Below are 6,226 nucleotides of genomic sequence, written 5' to 3'. Positions count from 1 at the left end.
GTCTGTGAGAGGAGGAATCCGGGCAGAGAGGCTCCGTGTCCACACCCGCCGTCTGTGAGAGGAGGGAACGGGACAGAGAGGCTCCATCCATGTCTGCCCGCCCTATTGTTTTCTCTTGCGATGTCCTCCTCCATGGAGCCCCAGGAGGACAAAGCTCGTCCTTTGGCACCACCAAGGCTGAGGACACCAAGGCAGGAGCCCAGGCTGAGGATGGGGCTGGCGACGAGCGGCTGTAAAGCGAAGTGGAACCCTGACCACAAACACGAGGCCCGTGGGAGTTGGCACATGCTGCCATTTTAGCCGGGTGGCCCTTTGACTGTAAAATCATAGACGGCCCACGAGCAAGCTTTGTGGTTAAAGAAGGTTGGTTGCACAGACAAGCGATGAGTCCCGGGAAAGGCCGTGCTCCTGCCTGGGACTCCACAAGACACGGGCTGCCTCGGAGGAGGAGCCGCAGCAGGACAGTCGGTTGCTTTTCTCTCGAGATGCAGCCATTGGTGACACTGAATTGGAGCCCCACTTGTTTTATATTTGACTTTTATGATTTCTGTTTGCATTGCTGTACTGCTCTGTATTACTAAAAACGAACGGGGAGCAAACAACCCCACGGCCCCAGTGCCCCTCGCTCTCTTCACCCGGTCACCTGAGCTGGAGTCCTGGGGTCGTCCCCGACTCCTCACACCCCTGCCTCCAACACCACAAACCCGACCATCCTCCCCTTGGGTTCTGCTTCTCCAACATCATTGCCAAAACCTCATTCATTACAAATTCCAACTTGGTCCCAGAATAACAAGCATAGCGAGGACTGTCGGCCACTTGGTGGCTCTGGTCCCTGCCCTGTGCTGGCTGGTTGGCACAGATGCTCTTTAACCCTCCAAAGAAGCGTCCCCAGGAGCCCCTCCTCCTCCTCCTGGCATGTCTGGATTCTCTGCAGGTATTTGGGGTAATATACCCACCTGTCTCTCTTCCCCCACAGGTGCTGGGTTCCTGAGGTAGGGGCTCAATGTGCATGGTCTTAGCATCTGACCAGTGCCAATGAGTGGCAGCAATGTGGTGCCTCAGTGATTTATGAAAGAATGCATCAGGCATGAGCTGGACGTCAAGCTCTCCGCATTCCTCCTGGGTGGCTGCCTTAGTCTGCAGCTGTCTCCAGCAGGGAGGAAGGTATGCAAAGCTACAGAACCACATGGGGTGGGACCACAGCATAGGCACCTCTCAGCTCCCCTCACGTGAACCTTGCTTCGTGGGGCCAGGTGTCAGGTGGAAATATTCTCTTTGGCGCCACTGATCCCACGGTGGAGGAGGAGGGGGCTGTTGCAGCAGCTCAGGCCGGAGCTGCACACCCCTCTGGCCAGGTGGTGGGGATGGCTGGCCTCTGTTCAGCATGGCCTGCTGCTGGCTGCATATCTCATGGGTCTTGTCCTAGCCTGCTTCTCCCGCCGTCTCTCAACAGTTAGGGAGGTTATGTTTTCAAAGATGTTTCTGCTGAGTTCAGTGGTGTGACAGACTCCCAGAGACCAACCCAGTAGAAGGATTTGAACTCCTAGGGGTCTGTCCCCCCTCGCACCTCCTACAGGGTGGGAGTTGGGCCATTGCCGGGACTGGGTCTGGTGCTCCATGAGTTAAAGAACACGCTGTCTATCTCTTGGTCTTCCCGTCATCCTTTGTTCCTCATAGTTGCAAAATGGCTGCTGGGGCTCCAGATGTGGGCCACATCTCCCTTTTGTCAGGGCCCTTCTGACGGTGAATTTTATGTATCAACTTGGTGAGGCCCTGGTGCTCAGCTGTTGAGTTTGGTGTTATAATTTTTAGATATGATTAACATTCAAGTTAGTAGACTTTGAGTAAAGAGATTACCATCTCCCTTCCCACCATTGGTGTGGTGGGCCCCATCCAATTAGTTGAAAGTCTTAGAAGCAAAGACAGGTTTCTCCTCAAAATTGTACCACAGACATCCTTTCTGCATTGCTAGTCAACCCAGCAGATTCCAGACTCAAGATTGCAGTGTCATCTGGGCTGGGTGCGGTGACTCATGCCTGTAATTCTAGCACTTTGGAAGGCTGAGGTGGGCAGATCACTTGAGGTCAGGAGTTCAACACCAGCCTGGCCTACATGGTGAAACCCAGTCTCTACTAAAAATACAAAAAACATTAGCCAGGCATGGTGGTGTGCACCTGCAGACTCAGCTGCTCGAGAGTCTAAGGCGGGAGAAACGCTTGAACCTGGGAGGCAGAGATCACAGTGAGCCAAGATTGCAACACTGCACTCCAGCCTGGGTGACAGGGCGAGACTCTGTCTCAAAAAAACCAACCAACCAACAAAAAATAGAGTGCAACATCAGCTCTTGCTGAATTTCCAGCTTTCTCTGGAGAGCTCTGGTTATGTCAGCCTCGGATCCATTCCTGCTCCCACCTAGAGGGCAGGTGGCCCATCCCAGCTGTGGAAAACTTGGGTGTCTCATCGCACCTGTCCCGCCTCCAAGGTGGAGATGAAAGAAGGGGTTGTGGTGTCCGTTGGGTTCCTCCCCCAGGTCTGCAATCCAGATGTGGTGGAACCAAAGACAACAAGGGCATCCAGAGTGTCCCCACTCCACGCCCAACAGCACACCCAACGCCATGGCGGGGTGACAGTCCCGTGCCTCAGTCATCACCACACCACATCACCACGGACAGGGTGGTCTCAGGAAATCAGACCTGAAAGCAGGAACCCAGCTTGCAGGCTTGGAAGTTTTCCCTGAGCGTTTGGTATTGGATTTGTTTGCAAAGTGCTCAGATAACCAGGAAAATAGCAAGATTTTCCAGTATTTCCCAGTCCCTAAAATTCAGTTTCTGCTTCACAGCACATGATCTCACCAAGAAGGAGATTAATACAGTTTTCAGATCTTTTAGCTGTTACAGTCATCACTTTCCTTCACGTGACTATGTGTAAAAAAACAATAAAACCATTTTAAGAAAAAAAGAAACAATTTTTGATTGAACTGGAAACTATTATTTGAATCTGTTATATTTCTAGATACATAAATAATTTATGCATATAAATGGAATAACACATTCTTATAAATAGAATCCACAAGGCTAATGTAGCATAGTACTGCTCATAAACAGAAAATGCTGGTGCTCTAAACAAGCAGAAAATATGGTCATTTTCAAAATAAACTCCATGTTTTACACACAGAATTTTCTGTGTTAATTAAAATTCTGAAAAATCAGATGGTATAAAAGGGTAGCTTTATTTATTTTTTCTTCTGAAGTACAGAAACATTTCAGTTTGGCTAAGATATTATTTTGGTTGGGAGTGAGAAAAAGAGATAAAAAAATTCTCTCATTAAAAAGCAGCAAAACCAATAGAAATTAAATCTTGTAAAAATAAGAGCCACATCTGGAGAGACAGCTCACGGCCAAGTGGGGGTTTCCCTGACCAGGGTGTGCAGGGCTCCTTCTAGGTGATGTGAACTCTCCGGTTCCATGCAGAGGTGAAAGGATAAGCTACGAGCTACTGCAGACAGGTGCCTGGCCGGCTGTCATGGAGGGAGGTCGATCCCAGGGCCCTGTGTGTGGGGTGGCCCCCCAGGCCTGAGAAGGACCAGGGGAGAGTTCCTAGGGGAATACGTGAAAGTATCTCTGTATTTTTAATGGTTTACATGGATTTTGCAGGGATGAAGAGTGAGCCAGAAGGAGCCCCACTGAGCGTGGGTGGGCTGCTGCAGGGGAGGCCAACCTGATGCCCCTTCTCAACCCACAGGGGAGGCCAGCCCGATGCCCCTCCTCACCCCGCAAGGGAGGCCGGCCTGATGCCCCATCCTCAACCTGCAGGTCCTCTCCTGCTCCAGTCTGGGGCCCTGGGCTGAGGGAGACTTGGGCTGAGGGAGCATGCAGGGCCCAGCCAGGGACCCCCGGGCACAGCTGCCCACAGCTGCTTTTGTCCAGGGGCTCATGGGGCACCTGAACTGCGGGTGATGGGCGCGTGCAGGCTGTTTGAGGAAGGCCATAGTCTGGGTTCTGGAGGCCCACCCAAGTGGAGCAGGACCCCTGCCATGGGGTCTAGAGAGCCCCATCTAACCCAAGGAAGAAGAGGCGTGTGGGTCAGAAGCCAGGTGGGTGGCACAGCCCAGCCAAACGGGATCAGGAACCAAGGAAGACAAGGGGGGTGCCCGGCTGCGGGGGCACTGCACTGGTGGTGTTGCTTTGGGCATCAAGGCTGAATTGGGCCCTGCCCACAGAGGGTCCAGGGTCAACTCAGATGTGTCGGGGGGGTGCTGCTCTGCAGCTGAAGGTCACACAGGGTCACTTCTGTCCAGGGAAAGGAGTTTAGGAGCAGACAATACCCGTCCACCTGCAGCCAGCATGGCATCCAGGTGGAGTGGAGCCCACAGATGCCGGTGGGGGTATGAGCTCACAGACACCCTCATTGTCATGGAGGCTGTGGGGTGTGTGGGTGGGGCTGAGGGGCTCCTGCCATCCCTTTGCTGCTAGCCAGGCCTTGATGAGGGGAGGGGAGCTGACTTCCTAGAGATCACGCCATGTGCCTTCTGCCGTTTGTGAAGAACCTGCCGATGAAGCCCAGCCTCGGTGGTCATAAGAAATTGGTGCCTGGCGAGATGCCAGCGATGTCCCACGCGATCACTGTGCAGGTCCCACCACACCGATGGACTGCCCCGCAGGACCTCACCGCTGTCCTGGCAGGTGAGCATGGAGCCTGATGCTCCCTGGCGACGACCCTGGTCAGACTTCCAGGAGCGCCCCTGCGGGTAAAGTCACAAGTATGCTCTGTTCTGGGCTCAGCGGAGTGGCCTGGGACCAGGTCCTGAGTCCGAGGACCAGCTGGCCGGACTCTCCCTTGGCCACGAAGCAGCTCACACGGAGGGCAGGAGCAGAGGCCTCCTGACCCGGGGCGGAACCCCACATGAGGGCCTCCCTGAGGCCAACGTCTCCGGCTCCACCTCCCACAGTGTTTGCTGGAGCCCATGGCCATGCAGGGCCACACCGACCCAGGGGCTGCGCAGAAACTGGGGCCCTCGTGCACCGTGGGTGGGAACGGAACCTGCCGCTGCTGTGGAAAACCACTGGGCAACTCCTCAAAAACTTGACACAGACTCTCCATAGGGCCCAGCAATCCCACCTCTAGGCCCGTACTCAAAAGAATTGAAAACAGGGGCTCACAGAAGTACGTGAACACACATGTACACACATGTGCACAGAAACCACATGCGCAGCAGCCGAGAGGCAGAAGCAGCCCAGACCTCTCCTTGACGGCTGAATGGATAATGGGACCTTCATTTGTTTCAGTCACAGCAAGGGACGCGGCACTGACGTGGGGAACCGCACGGGTGAACCTAGAGACCCAGTGCTCAGTGGGGTTCACCAGACACAGAGGACCACAGAACGGACAATTCCTTTTACATGTAATACCCAGAACCGATCATTCCACAGCAACAGGAGCCGGGTTAGCTGCTGCCTTGGGCTGGGAGAGGGGAACGGGAACGGCTGCTCATGGGTACCGGGTTTCCTTTCGGGGTGATGAAGATGTCCTGAAGCCAGAGGTGGCAGCTGCCCATTGCGAGTGTGATAAATGCCATCGGGTTGCTCACTCTAAAAGGGTTAATTTTGTGTTGTGTGAATTTCACTTCAGTTTTAAAAAGAAGAGGACCTGCCGGGTCCCCCAAGGCCACCACGACCCCTGGAGGTATAAAATACGCGTGCAAAGGGCTCACCCTAAGCTCTGCCTTTCTGGCACAAGCACAACTCTGGCCAGCAAGCACCATGCACTTTGGATCCTTCGGAGGCTCCCCATGGAGTGTTTTCCAGACACTTTTAACGTATTCAAGTTCTATTTTACAGAAAAGTGTTTGGCGGTTATGTGTGGGCCCAGGGGCTGAGACACTGCTTGCTTGTTTTATTTTTCCTTGCTTTGAGGCGTGTCGTCTGGTTTTTCTAAGGATCACTGAGAAGGGCTGGAAACTCGAATACACGTCACCCCCACCTCACCAGGTGGTGCCTGTGTGTCCTGAGGCACATCCAGCAGCCTATCCTCTCTCCAGGCTTCCAGGGATGCCTGTTTTGTGGACACAAGTTCCCTTCACTGTCCATAGTGCAGGTTTCTGAAAGGCTGTGGGGAAAATCTTCTACAAGTAAATTTAAATATCAAATGGAGAAGACCTCAGTGTTTAATCACACCCACCTTTTGTGGAAAAGAAAGAATTCATTCGTGAAACAAATCACCAGTCCCA

The sequence above is a fragment of the Mandrillus leucophaeus genome, unplaced genomic scaffold (assembly GCF_000951045.1).
Source record: "Mandrillus leucophaeus isolate KB7577 unplaced genomic scaffold, Mleu.le_1.0 Scaffold89, whole genome shotgun sequence".
NCBI lineage: Eukaryota > Metazoa > Chordata > Mammalia > Primates > Cercopithecidae > Mandrillus > Mandrillus leucophaeus.
The sequence above is the reverse complement of the archived record's forward strand: the minus strand, read 5'-3'. Positions refer to the sequence as shown.